The sequence below is a fragment of the Eleutherodactylus coqui genome, chromosome 1, assembly GCF_035609145.1.
Source record: "Eleutherodactylus coqui strain aEleCoq1 chromosome 1, aEleCoq1.hap1, whole genome shotgun sequence".
Lineage (NCBI taxonomy): Eukaryota > Metazoa > Chordata > Amphibia > Anura > Eleutherodactylidae > Eleutherodactylus > Eleutherodactylus coqui.
Genome location: NC_089837.1, coordinates 425858226 through 425881749, shown reverse-complemented (window position 1 = coordinate 425881749; position 23524 = coordinate 425858226).

Below are 23524 nucleotides of genomic sequence, written 5' to 3'. Positions count from 1 at the left end.
CAGATATTAAACTTCTTGTTTTTCATTGAATACACGCAGTGGGGTCTTCCCTAAGCTAAAAAGGAAAAAAATTATATTTGGCCTGCCTGTGTCAGTCCTAAGGTCTCCGTGTACGTGTGTGCTGCGTGGACAACGTACAAAAATCAGACGCAACCAGCTACGCTTTACTGCAGGCTTGCGCCATTGTCTTTCCTGACTGGCAAATACCTGCTCTGCTAGAGTTAATAACTCTGCTACACTATAGTTGTGTGACACTTTTTGAGGGCCACACCACAGATATTAAACTTCTTGTTCATTAAATATACGCAGTGGGTGCTTCCCTTTGCAAAAAAGGAAAAGAAATTATATTTGGCCTGCCTGTGTCAGTCCTAAGGTCTCCGTGTACGTGTGTGCTGCGTTGACAACGTACAAAAATCAGACGCAACCAGCTACGGTTGAATGTAGCCTTGCGCCAATTTCTTTCCTGCCTGGGAAATCAAATCACTGATAATACAGCATGCTGAGGGGTAGGGGTAGGCCTAGAGGATGTGGACGCGGCCGAGGACGCGGAGGGCCAAGTGAGGGTGTGGGCACAGGCCGAGCCAGTGCGGTGGCCAGGGGTAGAGGCAGGGCCAGACCGAATAATCCACCAACTGTTTCCCAAAGCGCCCCCTCGCGCCATGCCACCCTGCACAGGTCAAGGTGCTCTACGGTGTGGCAGTTTTTCACAGAGACGCCTGACGACCGACGAACAGTGGTGTGCAACCTTTGTCGCGCCAAGATCAGCTGGGGAGGCACCACCAACAGCATGCGCAGGCATATGATGGCCAAGCACCCCACAAGATGGGGCGAAGGCCGTTCACCGCCTCCGGTTTGCACCACTGCCTCTCCCCCTGTGCCCCAACCTGCCACTGAGATCCAACCCCCCTCTGAGGACACAGGCACTACCGTCTCCTGGCCTGCACCCACACCCTCACCTCCGCTGTCCTCGGCCCCATCCAGCAATGTCTCTCAGCGCAGCGTCCAGACGTCGCTAGTGCCACAGTTTGAGCGCAAGCGCAACTACGACGCCACGCACCCGCACGCTCAAGCGTTAAACGTGCACATTGCAAAATTGATCAGCCTAGAGATGCTGCCGTATAGGCTTGTCGAAACGGAGGCTTTCAAAAGCATGATGGCGGCGGCTGCCCCGCGCTACTCGGTTCCCAGTCGCCACTACTTTTCCCGATGTGCCGTCCCAGCCCTGCACGACCACGTCTCCCGCAACATTGTACGCGCCCTCACCAACGCGGTTACTGCCAAGGTCCACTTAACAACGGACACGTGGACAAGCACAGGCGGGCAGGGCCACTATATCTCCCTGACGGCACATTGGGTGAATTTAGTGGAGGCTGGGACAGAGTCAGAGCCTGGGACCGCTCACGTCCTACCCACCCCCAGAATTGCGGGCCACAGCTCGGTGGTGGTATCTGCGGCGGTGTATGCTTCCTCCACTAAAGCACCTTCCTCCTCCTCCTCCTCCAACGCAACCTCTGTCTCGCAATCAAGATGTGTCAGCAGCACGTCGCCAGCAGTCGGTGTCACGCGGCGTGGCAGCACAGCGGTGGGCAAGCGTCAGCAGGCCGTGCTGAAACTACTCAGCTTAGGAGAGAAGAGGCACACGGCCCACGAACTGCTGCAGGGTCTGACAGAGCAGACCGACCACTGGCTTGCGCCGCTGAGCCTCCAACCGGGCATGGTCGTGTGTGACAACAGCCGTAAGCTGGTGGCGGCTCTGCAGCTCGGCAGCCTCACGCACGTGCCATGCCTGGCCCATGTCTTTAATTTGGTGGTTCAGCGCTTTCTGAAAAGCTACCCACGCTTGTCAGACCTGCTCGGAAAGGTGCGCCAGCTCTGCGCACATTTCCGCAAATCCCACACGCACGCTGCCACCCTGCGGACACTGCAACATAGGTTTAATCTGCCAGTGCACCGACTGCTGTGCGACATGCCCACACAGTGGAACTCTACGCTCCACATGTTGGCCAGACTCTATGAGCAGCGTAGAGCTATAGTGGAATACCAACTCCAACTTGCGCGGCGCAGTGGGAGTCAGCCTCCTCAATTATTTACAGAAGAGTGGCCCTGGTTGGCAGCCATCTGCCAGGTCCTTGGAAAATTTGAGGAGTCTACCCAGGTGGTGAGCGGCGATGCTGCAATCATTAGCGTCACCATTCCTCTGCTATGCATCTTGAGAAGTTCCCTGCAAAGCATAAAGGCAGACGCTTTGCGCTCGGAAACAGAGCCGGGGGAAGACAGTATGTCGCTGGATAGTCAGAGCACCCGCCTGTCTATATCTCAGCGCGTTGAGGAGGAGGAGGAGGAGGAGCATGAGGAGGATGAGGAGGAGGGGGAAGAGACAGCTTGGCCCACTAGTGAGGGTACACATGCTGCTGGGCTGTCATCCTTTCAGCGTGTATGGCCTGAGGAGGAGGAAGAGGAGGAGGAGGAGGATCCTGAAAGTGATCTTCCTAGTGAAGACAGCCATGTGTTGCATACAGGTACCCTGGCACACATGGCTGACTTCATGTTAGGATGCCTTTCTCGTGACCCTCGCGTTACACGCATTCTGGCCACTACGGATTACTGGGTGTACACACTGCTCGACCCACGCTATAAGGAGAACCTTCCCACTCTCATTCCCGAAGAGGAAAGGGGTTCGAGAGTGTTGCTATACCACAGGGCGCTGGTGGACAAACTGATGGTAAACTTCCCATCCGACAGTGCTAGTGGCAGAAGGCGCAGTTCCGAGGGCCAGGTAGCAGGGGAGGCGCAGAGATCAGGCAGCATGTACAGCGCAGGCAGGGGAACATTCTCCAAGGCCTTTGCCAGCTTTATGGCTCCCCAGCAAGACTGTGTCACCGCTCCCCAGTCAAGGCTGAGTCGGCGGGAGCACTGTAAAAGGATGGTGAGGGAGTACGTAGCCGATCGCACGACCGTCCTCCGTGACGCCTCTGCCCCCTACAACTACTGGGTGTCGAAGCTGGACACGTGGCCTGAACTCGCACTGTATGCCCTGGAGGTGCTTGCTTGTCCTGCGGCTAGCGTCTTTTCAGAGGGGGTGTTTAGTGTGGCTGGGGGAATCATCACGGATAAGCGTACCCACCTGACAAACGACAGTGCCGACAGGCTTACACTCATCAAGATAAATAAAGCCTGGATTTCCCCAGACTTCTCTTCTCCACCAGCGGACAACAGCGATACCTAAGCAATACGTAGGCTGCACCCGCGGATGGAAGCTACGTTCTCTCTCACCATCCAAAACGGGGACATTTCTGCTTCATCAATCTGTGTCTAATATTCCTCCTCCTCCTCCTGCTCCTCCTCCTGAAACCTCACGTAATCACGCTGAACGGGCAATTTTTCTTAGGGCCACAAGGCTCACTCATAATTTTTCTAAACAATTTTTATATGTTTCAATGCTCTTAAAAGCGTTGAAACTTTAACTTGAACCAATTTTTCGTTAAACTGGGCTGCCTCCAGGCCTAGTTACCACTTAAGCCACATTAACCAAAGCGATTAATGGGTTTCACCTGCCATCTTGGTTGGGCATGGCCAATTTTTTGGATGTACATTAGTACTGTTGATACAGCAATTTTTGCGGGCCCTCGCCTACAGTGTAATCAAATGAATTTTTAGCCCACCTGCATTACAGCTGACGTTACATCCGCTGTGTTGGGCAATGCAATGGGATATTTTTGTGTATCGCCGGTGGGTTCCAGGGAGCCACCCATGCTGTAGGTGCACACGGAGTTTAACCTACATGTGTCCACTTGTAAAGAACCCCAGTCTGACTGGGGCATGCAGTGTGGGCCGAAGCCCACCTGTATTAAGCACGACATTACTACCTCAGCTGTGTTGGGCAATGCAATGGGATATTTCTATGTACCGCCGGTGGCTTCCTGGCACCCACCCATGCTGTGGGTCCACAGGGAATTATAAATGCATCTGTTTCCACTTGTAAAGAACCCCAGTCTGACTGGGGCATGCAGTGTGGGCCGAAGCCCACCTGCATTAAGCACGACATTACTACCTCAGCTGTGTTGGGCAATGCAATGGGATATTTCTATGTACCGCCGGTGGGTTCCAGGGAGCCACCCATGCTGTGGGTGCACACGGAATTCCTATTGCGGAGTTGTACCTGCCTGTGACTATTTATAAAAAAACGCGGTCTGACTGGGGCGTGCAGACACCTTGACAGAATGAATAGTGTGTGGCACATAGGTTCCCCATTGCTATGCCCACGTGTGCAGCTCCAGATGGAGGTGGCACAGGATTGGATTTCTCATTGCTTCTGTACAGCATTGTGGACTATCAGCCCGCCCCTTTTATGGGGGGGTCGCTGCCTAGCCATGCCAACCCTCTGCAGTGTGTGCCTGCTTTTCCTGTGGCAGACGCACTTATACAGGGTGGAGCGCGGTAATTTGCTAATTTGGGAGTGAAATAAAAAAATAGTGAACTTGTAAAAACTTTATTTTATATTTTATTTACATTGAGCAGTAGTGGAATTTACAAATTATTTGGTTTTAACCCCTTCCCGCTCCTGGACGTACCTGGTACGTCATGGTAGCGGGATACTTCCCGCAACATGACGTACCTGGTACGTCATGCCATTAAAGTGTCGCCGCGGTGACAATCGCGGCGACACAGCAGCGATCCTGGCTGATATCGTCGGCAGACAAGTGAGGCATCCGGGCTGGGGACCAATCAGAGCGGTCCCTCCCCCACGATCGCTGTGATTGGTCAGGGAAAAACTCCCTGACCAATCACAGCGCAGCAGCGGACTTCGCGCTGTTTACAGTAGGGGCTCCATGTGCAAGCACCGCAGTGTGTTTCCGGTGCTTGTACAGAGAGCACCTACTGTGTTTTTTGTGAATATAAAGTGCGATTAGAGTGTAGATTAGGCAGGGAGTGAGTGTAGTGTAGTGTAGTGTAGTGTAGTGGAGTGTAGTGGAGTGTAGTGTAGTGGAGTGTAGTGTAGCAGAGTGGAGTTAGTGATCAGTGTAGTGGAGAGGAGTTAGTCATCAGTGTGGTGTAGTGGAGTGAGTGTTAGTGATCAGTGTGGTGTAGTGTAGTGAGTGTAGTGAGTGATTGATCAGGCAGTGTAGTGTAGTGAGTGTAGTGAGTGATTGATCAGGCAGTGTAGTGTAGCAGAGTGGAGTGAGTGATCAGAAGTGCAGTGTAGTGTAGTGAGTGAGGGATCTGTAGTGTGTGATCAGAAGTGTAGTGAGTGAGCTGTAGCGTGCGATCAGCAGTGTAGTGTAGCGCAGCGTGTAGTCAGTGTATCCCTTGGTGTAAAAAAAAAAAAAAAAAAAAAAAAAAAAGTTCCTGTTGTTCCCATTTTGTTACCTGTCCCGTCACCCGTTATTAGTTAGTGTAGCGTTTAGTTAGTCCGTCTAGTGTGTAGCGTGTCGTTAGTCCGTGTACTGTCAGTGTATTCGTCTGTGTAAAAAAAAAAAAAAAAAAAAAAAAAAAAGTTCCTGTTGTTCCCATTTTGTTACCTGTCCCGTCACCCGTTATTAGTTAGTGTAGCGTTTAGTTAGTCCGTCTAGTGTGTAGTGTGTCGTTAGTCCGTGTTGTGTCAGTGTATTCGTCTGTGTAAAAAAAAAACCAAAAAAACAAAAAAAGTTCCTGTTGTTCCCATTTCGTTACCTGTCCCGTCACCCGTTATTAGTTAGTGTAGCGTTTAGTTAGTCCGTCTAGTGTGTAGCGTGTCGTTAGTCCGTGTACTGTCAGTGTATTCGTCTGTGTAAAAAAAAAACCAAAAAAACCAAAAAAGTTCCTGTTGTTCCCATTTCGTTACCTGTCCCGTCACCCGTTATTAGTTAGTGTAGCGTTTAGTTAGTCCGTCTAGTGTGTAGTGTGTCGTTAGTCCGTGTTGTGTCAGTGTATTCGTCTGTGTAAAAAAAAAAAAAAAGAAAAAAAAAAAAACACTTACGTGAATACACCACATAAGTTTCCGCGTTCTTTACGACCCCCGTCCCGTGGTCACCCCATCCCGCAGTGTCCCATCTAATAAAACTTTTTCCCCGTGTGCCCCATTTTATATAAATATGGCCCGCAGGAGGTACACTTCAGAGGAACTGTATGCAATCATTGCATCAGACTCGGACTCAGGTAGTGGTGATGACGACCCCACTTTTTTGGCATTCTCCGACTCCTCATCCTCATCCTCATCCAGCGAGTCTGAGCTCCCTGCACCCCCGAGAAGGCGTCCAAGGACCGCCACTGACCCCAATGCATCAGATGCTCACTGGAGTACCCCGGAACATTACAGACCCCAGATCCCTGATTTTATTGGGAACCCAGGGATTCAATTTGATCCGGAAGGGCTCAGAGGGAAGGACTTCTTCAAGTTTTTTTTTTCAGAAGAGTTCATTGCCCACATTGTTACCCAGACTAATTTGTACGCCCAGAATTTTATTCAACAAAATCCCACCTCCAGCTATGCCAGACCCGATAAGTGGACCCCTGTGGATGCACCAGAGATACAAAAATTTTGGGGGCTTATACTAACCATGGGGCTAATAAAGAAGCCAACAATCAGGGCGTACTGGTCTACCGATATTTTGTACCACACCCCAATGTTCCGCATGGCGATGTCGAGGACGCGCTTTGAGTGTATTTTAAAATTTCTGCACTACAATGACAACCAGCTGTGCCCCCCCAGCGATCACCCCAATTACGATCGGTTGTATAAGATCAGGCCCGTAATAGACCATTTTAACGCCAAGTTTGCCCAGGCGTATGCCCCACAGATAAACATTGCAGTAGACGAGTCCCTGGTACACTTCAAGGGGAGGCTAAAATTCCGCCAGTACCTGCCCAGTAAGCGGGCACGGTATGGTGTGAAGTTGTACAAGCTGTGCGAAAGTACATCAGGGTACACCCACAAGTTCCGTATTTACGAGGGGAAGGACACTAAAATTGAGCCCCCAGAATGCCCCCCCGTGCTGGGAATAACAGGGAAAATAGTGTGGGAACTGGTGCACCCACTATTAGACCAGGGTTACCATCTGTACCTGGATAACTTTTATACCAGTGTCCCCCTGTTTCAGTGCCTCGCTTCCAGAGGAACAGTGGCATGTGGCACTGTTCGGAAAAATCAAAAAAGCCTCCCTAAGACGCTGCTTGGGCAACTGCTCAGAAGGGGTGAGAGCCGGGCCCAATGCAGCGACAATGTATTGTGCGTTAAATATAAGGACAAGAGGGATGTCCTTATGTTGACGACAATACACGGCCACAGCAGTACCCCCTGCCCAGTACGAGGTACCAGTGCAGAGACCCCCAAACCAGACTGCGTCCTCGACTATAATAAGTACATGGGAGGGGTCGATCTATCAGACCAGGTACTGGAGCCCTATAGAGCCATGCGGAAAACACGGGTGTGGTACAAAAAACTGGCCGTGCACCTCGTACAGATGGCACTGTATAATGCCTACGTGCTGTTCCGAGGTGCAGGCCACAGGGGGACATTCCTTGAATTTCAAGAGGAAGTTATCAAGGACCTAATATTTGGGGACCAGGAGGTGGGGGAGAGGCCCAGTACTTCTGGAAGCGAGGCCACAAGAATTGTACCAGGGCAGCATTTTCTCAGTGAAATTCCCTCCACTGCGACGAAGGGAAGGCCCCAAAAGAGGTGCAGAGTGTGCTACAAACAGGGGATAAGAAAAGACACCAGATACCAGTGTGAAACGTGCCCCACACAACCCGGCCTCTGTATAAATGAGTGTTTTAAGATCTACCACACGTCCCTGAAATTTTAATTTTTTTATTGCCCTGACGTTTTACCCTGATGTACTTCGCACAGCTTGTACATAAAGCCACATGCTAAGTCCTTCCCTTCTGAGCCCTGCGCCCTAAAAACAGTTTAGATTCACATATGGGGCATTTCCCTGTTGGGTAACATCATGGGGTACGTTTTCTCCTTCTGCCCCTGGTAAAAAATAAAAATCTGGGCCTAAACTGAGCATTATTGGAAAAATGTGAATTTTTCGTTCTCAACTCAAATTGTTAAAAAAAATTCCTCAAATACCTGTGGGTTCAAACCGCTCACTACACCCCTTAAAAAATTCCCTGAGGGGTGTAGTTTCCAAAATGGGGTCAGTTGTTGGGGGTCTCAAATGCACTGGTACCTCAGGGGCACTGCAAACACTACACGGTGTCTGAAAATTATTCCAGCAAAATCTGCATTCAAAAAAAGCGCTCCTTTCTTTCTGAGCCCTGCCATGTGCCCAAACAACAGTTTACATCCACATATGGGGCATTTCCGAGCTCGAGAGTAATTGGGTAATGCATTATGGACTATGTTTTCTCCTTCTGCCCCTGGTGAAAAATGAAAATCTGGGCCTAAAGCTGAACATTATTGGAAAAATGTGAATTTTTCGTTCTCAACTCAAACTGTTAAAAAAATTCCTCAAATACCTGTGGGTTCAAACCGCTCACTACACCCCTTAAAAAATTCCCTGAGGGGTGTAGTTTCCAAAATGGGGTCAGTTGTTGGGGGTCTCAAATGCACTGGTACCTCAGGGGCACTGCAAACACTACACGGTGTCTGAAAATTATTCCAGCAAAATCTGCATTCAAAAAAAGCGCTCCTTTCTTTCTGAGCCCTGCCATGTGCCCAAACAACAGTTTACATCCACATATGGGGCATTTCCGTGCTCGAGAGTAATTGGGTAATGCATTATGGACTATGTTTTCTCCTTCTGCCCCTGGTGAAAAATGAAAATCTGGGCCTAAAGCTGAACATTATTGGAAAAATGTGAATTTTTCGTTCTCAACTCAAACTGTTAAAAAAATTCCTCAAATACCTGTGGGTTCAAACCGCTCACTACACCCCTTAAAAAATTCCCTGAGGGGTGTAGTTTCCAAAATGGGGTCAGTTGTTGGGGGTCTCAAATGCACTGGTACCTCAGGGGCACTGCAAACACTACACGGTGTCTGAAAATTATTCCAGCAAAATCTGCATTCAAAAAAAGCGCTCCTTTCTTTCTGAGCCCTGCCATGTGCCCAAACAACAGTTTACATCCACATATGGGGCATTTCCGTGCTCGAGAGTAATTGGGTAATGCATTATGGACTATGTTTTCTCCTTCTGCCCCTGGTGAAAAATGAAAATCTGGGCCTAAAGCTGAACATTATTGGAAAAATGTGAATTTTTCGTTCTCAACTCAAACTGTTAAAAAAATTCCTCAAATACCTGTGGGTTCAAACCGCTCACTACACCCCTTAAAAAATTCCCTGAGGGGTGTAGTTTCCAAAATGGGGTCAGTTGTTGGGGGTTTCAAATGCACTGGTACCTCAGGGGCACTGCAAACACTACATGGGCTCTGAAAATTATTCCAGCAAAATCTGCATTCAAAAAGCCAAGAAGCGCTCCTATCCTTCTGAGTCCTGCCATGTGCCCATACAACAGGCTACGTCCACATATGGGGCATTTCCGTGTTCGAGAGCAACTGGGTAACGCATCATGGGGTACGTTTTTTCCTTCTGCCACTGGTAAAAAATATAAATCTGGGCCTAAAGCTGAACATTATGTGAAAAATGTGATTTTTTTGTATTGAACTCAAACTGTTAAAAAAATTCCTCAAATACCTGTGGGTTCAAACCGCTCACTACACCCCTTAAAAAATTCCCTGAGGGGTGTAGTTTCCAAAATGGGGTCAGTTGTTGGGGGTTTCAAATGCACTGGTACCTCAGGGGCACTGCAAACACTACATGGGCTCTGAAAATTATTCCAGCAAAATCTGCATTCAAAAAGCCAAGAAGCGCTCCTATCCTTCTGAGTCCTGCCATGTGCCCATACAACAGGCTACGTCCACATATGGGGCATTTCCGTGTTCGAGAGCAACTGGGTAACGCATCATGGGGTACGTTTTTTCCTTCTGCCACTGGTAAAAAATATAAATCTGGGCCTAAAGCTGAACATTATGTGAAAAATGTGATTTTTTTGTATTGAACTCAAACTGTTAAAAAAATTCCTCAAATACCTGTGGGTTCAAACCGCTCACTACACCCCTTAAAAAATTCCCTGAGGGGTGTAGTTTCCAAAATGGGGTCAGTTGTTGGGGGTTTCAAATGCACTGGTACCTCAGGGGCACTGCAAACACTACATGGGCTCTGAAAATTATTCCAGCAAAATCTGCATTCAAAAAGCCAAGAAGCGCTCCTATCCTTCTGAGTCCTGCCATGTGCCCATACAACAGGCTACGTCCACATATGGGGCATTTCCGTGTTCGAGAGAAACTGGGTAACGCATCATGGGGTACGTTTTTTCCTTCTGCCACTGGTAAAAAATATAAATCTGGGCCTAAAGCTGAACATTATGTGAAAAATGTGGTTTTTTTGTATTGAACTCAAACTGTTAAAAAAATTCCTCAAATACCTGTGGGTTCAAACCGCTCACTACACCCCTTAAAAAATTCCCTGAGGGGTGTAGTTTCCAAAATGGGGTCAGTTGTTGGGGGTTTCAAATGCACTGGTACCTCAGGGGCACTGTAAACACTACATGGGGTCTGAAAATTATTCTAGCAAAACCTGCATTCAAAAAGCCAAGAAGCGCTCCTATCCTTCTGAGTCCTGCCATGTGCCCATACAACAGGCTACGTCCACATATGGGGCATTTCCGTGTTCGAGAGCAACTGGGTAACGCATCATGGGGTACGTTTTTTCCTTCTGCCACTGGTAAAAAATATAAATCTGGGCCTAAAGCTGAACATTATGTGAAAAATGTGGTTTTTTTGTATTGAACTCAAACTGTTAAAAAAATTCCTCAAATACCTGTGGGTTCAAACCGCTCACTACACCCCTTAAAAAATTCCCTGAGGGGTGTAGTTTCCAAAATGGGGTCAGTTGTTGGGGGTTTCAAATGCACTGGTACCTCAGGGGCACTGCAAACACTACATGGGCTCTGAAAATTATTCCAGCAAAATCTGCATTCAAAAAGCCAAGAAGCGCTCCTATCCTTCTGAGTCCTGCCATGTGCCCATACAACAGGCTACGTCCACATATGGGGCATTTCCGTGTTCGAGAGCAACTGGGTAACGCATCATGGGGTACGTTTTTCCTTCTGCCACTGGTGAAAAATGAAAATCTGGGCCTAAAGCTAAACATTATGTGAAAAATTGGATTTTTTCGTATTGAACTCAAACTGTTAAAAAAAATTCCTCAAACATCTGTGGGTTCAAACCGCTCACTACACCCCTTAATAAATTCCCTGAGGGGTGTAGTTTCCAAAATGGGGTCAGTTATTGGGGGTTTCAAATGTACTGCTACCTCAGGGGCACTGCAAACACTACATGGGGTCTGAAAATTATTCCTGCCAAATCTGCATTCAAAAAGACAAGAAGCGCTCCTTTCCTTCTGAGACCTACCATGTGCCCATACAACAGGCTACGTCCACATATGGGGCATTTCTAAAAACTGCGGAATCTGGGTCATACATTCCAAGTTTTGTTTCTTTGCTAACTCCTACTGTTTTATATTAAAAAAAAGGTTTTATATTGAAAATCAGTAGAAAAAAGGAACTGTTCTAATTTTTGATGCACTTTCCTTTAATTCCTGTAAAACATCTAAAGGGTTAATAAACTTTCTAAATGCCATTTTGAATACTTTGAAGGGTGCTGATTTTAAAATGGGGCAATTCATGGGGGATTCTGATATACAGGCTCGGCAAAACTATGTCTGAACTGCATTGGTCCTTAAAAAATTTAGATTTTGAAATTTGCTAGTAAATGTGAAAAATTACTGCTAAATTTATATACTTTGTGGAGTCTGCAAAAAGTAAAATAACACTTAAAAAATGATTGCTGTGTAAAGTAGGCCTATGGGAAATGTTAATTAATAACTATGTTGTGGTGTTTGACTTTCTATCTTACAAAGAAAACAATTCAAAGTTTGAAAATTGTGAATTTTTCCAAATTTTCAGTAAATTTGGATTTTTTTTCCAAATAAGGACAAAATTTATTGATGAAATTTTTACACTAACATAAAGTACAATATGTCACGAAAAAACAATCTCAGAATCACCTTGATAAGTAAAAGCATTCAAAAGTTATTAGCACAGAAAGTGACAGATGTCAGATTTGAAAAATAAGGCTTGGTCCTTAAGCTCAAAATAGGCCATGTCATTAAGGGGTTAAATATTGTATCTGGCAAATGTTGACCTTGGCTATCCACACACTGCTGCATACGTTGCATTGCAATGATCGAGTGGTTATTTGAAAAATACGCTTCAACACAAAATGAACGCTCCTCACGTGTCCACTGCATGATGGCAACTGAAAAGCAGCTGCAGACAAACTTCCCGTTAGCCACTATAAGCAACGCCCACTCTCCCCTCTCTTCGACCAACAGCGCTGCCACAACCTGCAACTCAAAAAAGCAACACCCTGGAAGACCTAAGGAACAATATTGACGCTGAGATTGCCAGAATACCAGTCGACATGCTTGAAAGAGTGCATGAGAACTTCCGAAAACGTATGCAGCAATGTGTGGATAGCGAAGGTCAACATTTGCCAGATACAATATTTAAAACCAAATAATTTGTAAATTCCACTACTGTTCAATGTAAATAAAATATAAAATAAAGTTTTTACAAGTTCATTATTTTTTTTATTTCACTCCCAAATTAGCAAATTACCGCGCTCCACCCTGTACATAGACATGAGGGTGGTGTGGCATGAGGGCAGCTGAAGGCTGGGCAGGGACAGTTTGGTGTGCGCTGTGGACACTGGGTCGTGCGGGGGGGGGGGGGGTTGGGCAGCATGTAACCCAGGAGAAGTGGCAGCGGAGTGTCATGCAGGCAGTGATTGTGCTTTGTTGGAGGTAGTGTGGTGCTTAGCTAAGGTGTGCATTGCTAATGAGGGCTTTTCAGAAGTAAAAGTTGTTGGGAGGGGGGGGGGCCCACTCTTGCCGGTATTGTGGCTTAATAGTGGGACCTGTGAACTTGAGATGCAGCCCAACATGTAGCCCCTCGCCTGCCCTATCCGTTTCTGTGTCGTTCCCATCACTTTCTTGAATTGCCCAGATTTTCACACATGAAAACCTTAGCGAGCATCGGCGAAATACAAAAATGCTCCGGTCGCCCATTGACTTCAATGGGGTTCGTTACTCGAAACGAACCCTCGAGCATCGCGATAATTTCGTCCCGAGTAACGAGCACCCGAGCATTTTGGTGCTCGCTCATCTCTAGTTAAGATTAGTGTGGAGTGATGAATGTAACATTTAGATCAGGAATACACGACTAGATTTTATAAAAATGATCATGAATCCAAATGGTTAATTCTGAATTATGTTGAAACCAAAAGGAGTAACAATCGGCTTCAATAACTTGTGTATTTTTTTTCTGTGAATGTGGCTAAGTTGCTAGCACTCTTGCTTTTTACTGCTGGGGTCCCAGGTTCAAATCCGGTGTTACCCTTAGTCAGATTTGAACCTACAACTTAAACGCTGTTAAAAACTGAGCTACCACATTTGTCCATTCCACTATGGATGAGAGCAAGAACAAACAAAAAGAGATAAAAAGAACATAACATTTTCTTCCACATTTTGCTGTTGGTCACATTCGAACCTACAACTCTAGCACTGCAAATCAGCAGTGCAAGCAACTGAGCCACCACACTTGTCTATTACACTTTGCATTAGAATAATAATAATCTTTATTTGCATAGCGCCAACATATTCCACAGTGCTTACAAAGTCAGGGGGAATATAGAAAGACAAAAGTACAAAAATTTCAGAACCACATTAATATGTAGTAATCAGTTCATGGAAACAATAGGGGTGAGGGTCCTGCTCCAATGAGCTTACATACTACAAATAATGGGGTGATACAGAAGGTAAAGGGGCTGGAGATGTGCACGGTATGGCGAGGTGAAAAGTGAGGGATGCTATTCACAGAAAAAATGGTCAGACGTTCAGCCGTGTACCGCAGAATCGGTATGACTGCAGAGGTAGTTGATGGTGGCTAGCAGGGATTGCAGTCAATGGGTCAAGGTGCATGTTATCAGGCAGTGTGCAGAGAGGTTTGGTTTAGGGGATGTGTTATGCCTCCCTGAAGAGGTACGTTTTTAGAGCACACCTGAAGTTTTGTGAGTCCCGGATTGTCTTTGGTAGTGCTTTCCAGAGGACTGCTGCTGGAGAAGTCTTGGAGGTGGGAATAAGATGAGGGAAGCAATGTATGGCGGTGCTGTGGAGAACTTTATGGATGAAGCTAATGAGTTTAAATTGAATTCTGTATTTAACGGGCAGCCAGTGCAGTGACTGGCACAGGGCAGAGGTGTCCAAGTAGTGGCTGTACAGGAAGATGAGCCTGGCTGCTGCATTCAGGATGGATTGGAGAGGGTAGAGTCTGGCGTGGGGGAGGCTGATCAGCAATGAGTTGCAATAATCGAGGTGGGAGTGCATTAGGGCAACAGTGAGCATTTTTAGTGTGTTCACGGTGAGAAAAGAGCGAATTCTTGCAATGTTCTTGAGGTGCAGCTGACATGTTCGGGCCAGAGATTGGATGTAAGGGGTAAAGGAGAGATCAGTGTCGAATATGAGTCCAAGGCAACAGGTATGCTGTCTGGGAGCTATGGTGGTGCCACACACTGAGATGTAGAAGTCAGGATGAGGATAGTTAGTAAAGGGCGAAAACACCAGTTGGTCAGTTTTAGAGCGGTTTAGTCTTAGATAGAGAGAGGACAGATAGTCGGTGATGTTTTGGAGGAAAGGTGCAGATATATCATGGGAAGAGGTGTATAGCTGGGTATCGTCAGCACAGAGGTGGTATTGGAAGCCAAATCTCCTGATGGTTTGTCCAATAGGGGCTATGTAGATAGAGAAAAGGAGGGGGCCAGGGACCGAGCTCTGGGGGAGCTGAACAGCGGGGAAAGGAGGGGAGGTAGAGCCAGCAAAGGAGACACTGAATGAGCAGTCAGATAGGTAGGAGGAAAACCAGGAGAGAGCAGTGTCCTTTTGGCTGATGGAGCAAAGCATACTGAAGAGGATGGCATGTTCAACAGTGTTGAATTCTGCAAACAGGTCGAGGAGGATCAGTAGGGAGTAATTGCCCCTCGATTTGGCTGTCAGGAGGTCGTTTGACACCCTTATAAGGACAGTTTCTGTCGAGTGTAGGGGTTGGAAGCCAGACTGTAGGGGGTTGAGAAGAGAGTTGTCTGATGGGTAGCTTACAAGGCGGGAGTAAACCAGGCGTTCCAATAGTTTGGAGATGAAGGGGAGATTAGATATGGATCGGTAGTTGGCAGCATCAGACGCGTCAAGAGTTGGCTTCTTTAGCAGTGGGGATATGATGGCATGTTTGAAAGAAAAGGGAAATATGCCAGAGGTCAGAGAGAGGTTGAAAATAGTGATGAGATGGGAGATAACTACTGGGGAGAGGGACCGGAGGAGGTGTAAGGGGAGAGAGTCGCTAGTGCAGGTGGTAGGGTGAGCAGAGGAAAGTAATTTGGAGACTTCTTCCTCTGCTGTTGGTCTGAGTACAGACAGTGAGCAGAAGCTTGATGCAGTATTGATGAGACTAGGGTCAGGGCTTGTCTGATATTGGGAGGTTATTTCCTGACAGATGTCATCAATTTTCTTTTTGAAGTAGGCAGCCAGCTCTACAGCACTGAGATCCATCACTGGGGGTTGCAGTTTTGGGCTGAGAAGGGAGTAAAAAGTATCAAAGAGCTGTTTAGGGTTGTGTGATAGTGAGGGGATGAGAGAGGTGAAATAAACTTATTTGGCATGGTGAAGGGCTAGGTTATAGGTTCTGAGCATGAATTTGTAGTGGAGAAAGTCAGCGGACATTTGCAACTTTCTCCACAGCCATTTAGCACTTCTCGAGCACCGCCGGATAAAACGCGTTTGAGGTGTGAGCCAGGGGTGCCGCGGTCTCCATCGGATGGCTTGGGTCTGGGGGGTGCTACTTCATTCAGGGAATGTTTGAGAGTGGTGCTGTAATGTGCGGCACCAGGTTAGGGCAGGAGAGGAGAGAGATAGGAGACATGGAGGACTAAAGGGACTCAACAAAGGTTTCAGTGTGAATTGCCTGAAGGTTGCTGTGTGTACTGTAGGAAGGAGGGTCTAGGGAAATGTTAGGCAGCTTAACAGAGAAAGAGAGGAGGTTGTGGTCCGAGAGTGAAAGAGGGGAGTTAGGGAAGTTGGAAGCAGAGCAGAGACAGAGGAAAACCAGATCCAGAGTATTGCCATCCTTGTGAGTGGGAAAGGCTGTGAGTAGAGATGAGCGACCGCCAAAATGCTCCGGTGCTTGTGGCTCGAGTCGAACTTTTCACGATGCTCGAGAGCTTGTTTGGAGTAACGAACTCCATTGAAGTCAATGGGCGACTCGAGCATTTTTGTATATGACCGATGGTCTGCATAGGTCTTCACTTGTGAAAAGCCAGAAAAGATCTGAAAGTCATTGAAACACCACAGAAATGGATAGGGAAGGGCAGGGGCAGCATGCAGGGCTGCATTTCAGGCTCCCAGGTCTCACTATTAAGCCACAATAGGGGCTAGAGTCTGCCCCCCCCCCCCCCCCCGCCCTAACAATTTTTACTTTGGATAAACCCTCATTAGCAAGGCACACCTTAGCTAAGCACCACACTACCTGCAACCAAGCACAATCACTGCCTGCAGGTCACACCGCTGCCTCTTCTCCTGGGTTACATGCTGCCCAACCCCCCGCTCGACCCTGCGTCGACAGAGCAAACAAAAGTGTCCTGCGCAGCCTTCAGCTGCCCTCATGCCACACGCTCGCTTCATAGACACACCACCCTCATGTCTATTTCTCTGTGCGTCTGCGATGAGGAGGAACCGGAGGCACACACTGCAGAGGATAGGCAGGGCCAGACAGCGACCCTCTTCGAAAGAGGGGTGGGTGATAGCCCACAATGCTGTTGAGAATCGATGATAAATTGACGTACAATCATTATTCCAATCCCATGCCACCTCCGTCGCAAAAATGTCACGAGCCGCAAACGTGGGCATAAAGGGGACTCAGGTACCAGCCCAGCACTTCTACACATCTCCACAATGCAGCAATACTCTATGTGGGATGTATGTGAGCGGGCCCTGGGTCAGGCTCGGTCCCAGCAAACACCTAGCGTGGCCCAAGGTGCTGCGAGTGACATAGCAATGGGGAATCCATGTGTCCACACACTACTCATTGTGTTTGGGTGTTGGATACCTCATCGGGAATGCAAGGGGAAAGCCATCTGCACTCTGCACCCTACCCAAGTCAGTCAGTGTCTTTGTGTCAGACAGGTCAAACACTACTATGGGAAGTCTGTGTGCACCCACAGCATGAGTGGGTCCAAGGAATTTAAAGACAGTACACATAAAGAAATCAGAGTGCCCAAACATGGCAGACTTTCACTGCGCCGAGGACATAGGCCACTGCACAAACCCTCAGCAATCGCGGGCATAGAGCGGACTCCGATGCCAGCGCAGCTGTGAACGTCTCATTAGCGCTGTATCGCTCCTCTTGTTTGTCCCAAACGAGTTTCTCTGATAACTGTGGTAACACGAGAGAAAATACATGATGCCGAGTGCTGATCCCCTAACCCCAGCAGGAGGAGGAGGTGGCCTTACAAGGCCAAGAAACCATGACCAGGACCCGCGGTAGCCTGTGTGGGAAGTATGTGAGCGGGCCCTTGGTCAGGCTCGGTCCCAGCAAACACACTGTGTGACCCAAGGTGCCGCGAGTTACATAGCAATGGGCAATCCGGGTCCCCTCACACTATTCATTCTGTGTTGGTGTCGGATAGCTCAATCGACACCGCAAGGGGAAAGCCATCTGCACTCTGCATCCTACCCAAGTCAGTCAGTGACTTTGTGCCAGATAGGACAAACACTACTAGGGAAGTGTGTGTGCACCCACAGCATGGATGGATCCAAGGAATTTAAAGACAGTACACATAGAAAAAAATCAGAGTGCCCAAACATGGTAGATTTTCACTGCGTCGAGGACATAGGCCTCTGCACAAATCTTCAGCAATCGAGGGCATAGAGCGGACTCCGATGCTAGTGCAGCTGTGAACGTCTCATAAGTGCAGTATCGCTCCTCTTGTTTGGCCCAAAGCAGTGCCCCGGATAACTGGGGTAACGCGAGAGAAAATACATATTGGCCTCGGCCCACAATTCATGCCTTAGTCAGTCAGGGTTTTTGTGCCAGATAGGTAAAACACCACAATGGGAAGTCTGTGTGCACTGATAATATAAACAGACCACTGTAACATTCCAGTAGAAAAGGTATAAGCAGACCCCAGTAAAATTTCGGTAGCAGTAGTATAGGCAGAACCCAGTACGATTTCTGTAGTAGAAGTATAGGCAGACCCCTGTAACATTTCTGTAGCAGAAGTATAGGGAGACCCCAGTAACATTTCGGTAGCAGAAGTATAGGCAGACCCCTGTAATATTTCGGTAGCAGAAGTATAGGCAGACCCCTGTAACATTTATGTAGCAGAAGTATAGGCAGACCCCTGTAACATTTCTGAAGCAGAAGTATAGGCAGACCCCTGTAACATTTCGGTAGCAGGAGTATAGGCAGACCCAGTACCATTTCTGGAGTAGAAGTATAGGCAGACCCCAGTAACATTTCTGTAGCAGAAGTATACGCAAACCCCAGTAACATTTTTGTAGTAGAGGTATAGGCAGACCCCTGTAACATTTCTGTAGCAGAAGTATAGGCAGACCCCTGTAACATTTACACTACCGTTCAAAAGTTTGGGGTCACATTGAAATGTCCTTATTTTTGAAGGAAAAGCACTGTACTTTTCAATGAAGATAACTTTAAACTAGTCCTAACTTTAAACAAATGCACTCTATACATTGCTAATGTGGTAAATGACTATTCTAGCTGCAAATGTCTGTTTTTTTGTGCAATATCTACAAAGGTGAATAGAGGTCCATTTCCAGCAACTATCACTCCAGTGTTCTAATGGTACAATGTGTTTGCTCATTGGCTCAGAAGGCTAATTGATGATTAGAAAACCCTTGTGCAATCATGTTCACACATCTGAAAACAGTCTAGCTCGTTACAGAAGCTACAAAACTGACCTTCCTGTGAGCAGATTGAGTTTCTGGAGCATCACATTTGTGGGGTCAATTAAACGCTCAAAATGGCCAGAAAAAGAGAACTTTCATCTGAAACTCGACAGTCTATTCTTGTTCTTAGAAATGAAGGCTATTCCATGCGAGAAATTGCTAAGAAATTGAAGATTTCCTACAACGGTGTGTACTACTCCCTTCAGAGGACAGCACAAACAGGCTCTAACCAGAGTAGAAAAAGAAGTGGGAGGCCGCGTTGCACAACTAAGCAAGAAGATAAGCACATTAGAGTCTCTAGTTTGAGAAACAGACGCCTCACAGGTACCCAACTGGCATCTTCATTAAATAGTACCCGCAAAACACCAGTGTCAACATCTACAGTGAAGAGGCGGCTGCGGGATTTTGGGCTTCAGGGCAGAGTGGCAAAGAAAAAGCCATATCTGAGACTGGCCAATAAAAGAAAAAGATTAAGATGGGCAAAAGAACACAGACATTGGACAGAGGAAGACTGGAAAAAAGTGTTGTGGACGGATGAATCCAAGTTTGAGGTGTTTGGATCACAAAGAAGAACGTTTGTGAGACGCAGAACAAATGAAAAGATGCTGGAAGAATGCCTGACGCCATCTGTTAAGCATGGTGGAGGTAATGTGATGGTCTGGGGTTGCTTTGGTGCTGGTAAGGTGGGAGATTTGTACAGGGTAAAAGGGATTCTGAATAAGGAAGGCTATCACTCCATTTTGCAACGCCATGCCATACCCAGTGGACAGCGCTTGATTGGAACCAATTTCATCCTACAACAGGACAATGACCCTAAACACACCTCCAAATTGTGCAAGAACTATTTACAGCAGAAGCAGGCAGCTGGTATTCTATGGGTAATGAAGTGGCCAGCGCAGTCACCAGATCTGAACCCCATTGAGCTGTTGTGGGAGCAGCTTGACCGTATGGTACGCCAGAAGTGCCCATCCAACCAATCCAACTTGTGGGAGATGCTTCTAGAAGCGTGGGGTGCAATTTCACAAGCTTACCTCAACAAATTAACAGCTAGAATGTCAAAGGTGTGCAATGCTGTAATTGCTGCAAAAGGAGGATTCTTTGACGAAAGCAAAGTTTGATGTAAAAACAATGTTATTTCAAATACAAATCATTATTTCTAACCTTGTCAATGTCTTGACTCTATTTTCTATTCATTTCACAACGCATGGTGGTGAATAAGTGTGACTTTTCATGGAAAACACAAAATTGTTTGGGTGACCACAAACTTTTGAACGGTAGTGTATATAGCAGAAGTATAGGCAGACCCCAGTACCATTTCTGTAGTAGAAGTATAGGCAGACCCCCTGTAACATTTATGTAGCAGAGGTATAGGCATACCCCTGTAACATTTACGTGGCAGAAGTATAGGCAGACCCCTGTAACATTTCGGTACCAGAAGTATAGGCAGACCCCTGTAACATTTATGTAGCAGAAGTATAGGCAGACCCCTGTAACATTTCTGTAGCAGAAGTATAGGCAGACCCCCCTGTAACATTTCGGTAGCAGGAGTAAAGGCAGACCCAGTACCATTTCTGGAGTAGAAGTATAGGCAGACCCCAGTAACATTTCTGTAGTAGAAGTATGGGCAGACCCCAGTAACATTTCTGGAGTAGAAGTATAGGCAGACCCCAGTAACATTTCTGTAGTAGAAGTATGGGCAGACCCCAGTACCATTTCTGTAGCAGACGTATAGGCGGACCCCAGTAACATTTGTGTAGTAGAAGTATAGGCTAAACCCTGTAACATTTATGTGGCAGAAGTATAGGCAAACTCCAGTAAACTTTTTGTAGTAGAGGTCTAGGCAGACCTTAGTAACATTTCTGTAGCAGAAGTATACGCAGACCCCTGTAACATTTCTTTAGTTAAAGTATATGCGAACCCCTGAAACATTGGTGTACCAAGAGTATAGGCAGACCTCAGTAACATTTCTGTAGCAGAAGTATAGGCAGACCCCTGTAACATTTCTGTAGCAGAAGTATAGGCAGAACCCTGTAAGATTTACATAGCAGAAGTATAGGCAGACTCCAGTACCATTTCTGTAGTAGAAGTATAGGCAGACCCCAGTAACATTTTTGTAGCAGAAGTATACGCAGACCCCTGTAACATTTATGTAGCAGAAGTATACGCAGACCCCTGTAACATTTCTGTAGTTAAAGTACATGCGAACCCCTGAAACATTGGTGTATCCAGAGTATAGGCAGACCCCAGTAACATTTCTGTAGCAGAAGTATAGGCAGACCCCTGTAACATTTCTGTAGCAGAAGTGTAGGCAGACCCCTGTAACATTTACATAGCAGAAGTATAGGCAGATCCCAGTACCATTTCTGTAGTAGAAGTATACGCAGACCCCTGTAACATTTATGTAGCAGCAGTATAGGCAGACCCCTGTAACATTTTTGTAGCAGCAGTATAGGTAGACCCCAGTAACATTTCTGTAGTAGAAGTATAGGCAGACCCCAGTAACATTTCTGTAGTAGAAGTATGGGCAGACCCCAGTAACATTTCTGGAGTAGAAGTATAGGCAGACCCCAGTAACATTTCTGTAGTAGAAGTATGGGCAGACCCCAGTACCATTTCTGTAGCAGACGTATAGGCGGACCCCAGTAACATTTGTGTAGTAGAAGTATAGGCTAAACCCTGTAACATTTATGTGGCAGAAGTATAGGCAAACTCCAGTAAACTTTTTGTAGTAGAGGTCTAGGCAGACCTTAGTAACATTTCTGTAGCAGAAGTATACGCAGACCCCTGTAACATTTCTTTAGTTAAAGTATATGCGAACCCCTGAAACATTGGTGTACCAAGAGTATAGGCAGACCTCAGTAACATTTCTGTAGCAGAAGTATAGGCAGACCCCTGTAACATTTCTGTAGCAGAAGTATAGGCAGAACCCTGTAAGATTTACATAGCAGAAGTATAGGCAGACTCCAGTACCATTTCTGTAGTAGAAGTATAGGCAGACCCCAGTAACATTTTTGTAGCAGAAGTATACGCAGACCCCTGTAACATTTATGTAGCAGAAGTATACGCAGACCCCTGTAACATTTCTGTAGTTAAAGTACATGCGAACCCCTGAAACATTGGTGTATCCAGAGTATAGGCAGACCCCAGTAACATTTCTGTAGCAGAAGTATAGGCAGACCCCTGTAACATTTCTGTAGCAGAAGTGTAGGCAGACCCCTGTAACATTTACATAGCAGAAGTATAGGCAGATCCCAGTACCATTTCTGTAGTAGAAGTATACGCAGACCCCTGTAACATTTATGTAGCAGCAGTATAGGCAGACCCCTGTAACATTTTTGTAGCAGCAGTATAGGTAGACCCCAGTAACATTTCTGTAGTAGAAGTATAGGCAGACCCCTCTAACATTTATGTAGCAGAAGTATAGGCAGACCCCTCTAACATTTATGTAGCAGAAGTATAGGCATACCCCTGTAACATTTACGTGGCAGAAGTATAGACAGACCCCTGTAATATTAATGTGGCAAAAGTATAGGCAGGGAGACCCCAGTAAAATTTCTGTAGCAAGAGTATAGGCCAACCACTGAAACATTGGGGTACCATGAGTGTAGGCGAAGGCCGGAAAAGTTAGCTGGATAAGAGTATAGGCGTGGGCCAGAAAAATTTATGTACCAACAGTACAAAGGCCCCCCTGAAAAATTGCTCAACCGAGGGTGCAGGTGAAACCCATAAATATTTTTTGAAAGATATAGCTCGCTGTTGCTTAATTTGTAACAGAGGTTGTAGGCAGCCCTGTTAAAAAAAATTGGTACATGTTAAAGTATCAATACTTTTGAAACTTTGAAAAATTGTAAAAAAATTGTTAGATGAGCCTTTTGGGCCGCAGAAAAATTGGCAGTTCAGCGTGATGACATGTTTCTGGAGGGGGAGTAGGAGGAGGAGGACTAATATCAGAGACGGATTGACAAAGCTAAATGCCCTGTTTTTCTGGTGATAGAGAAGAATGCTTTTATCTGCTGTTGCAGCGAAAAGAATCTTTAGGTTCCGCTGCTCTCCGCCGGTGGAGAGGAGAAGTCTGGGGAAATCCAGCCTTTGTTCATCTTTATGGGTGTAAGCATGTCGGCACTGGCAGTTGACAGGCGGGTACGCTTATCCGTGATGATTCCCCCAGCTGCACTAAACACCCTCTCTGACAAGACGCTAGCGGCAGGGCAAGCCAGCACCTCCAGGGCATACAGTGCAAGTTCGTGCCACGTGTCCAGCTTTGACACCCAATAGTTGTATCGTGCAGAGGCATCACGGAGGATGGTGGTACGATCGGCTACGTACTCCCTCACCATCTTTTTACAGTGCTCCCTCCGACTCAGCCTTGACTGGGGAGTGGTGACGCTGTCTTGCTGGGGAGCCATAAAGCTGGCAAACGTCTTGGAGAGTGTTCCCTTGCCTGCGCTGAACATGCTGCTGATCTCCGCGC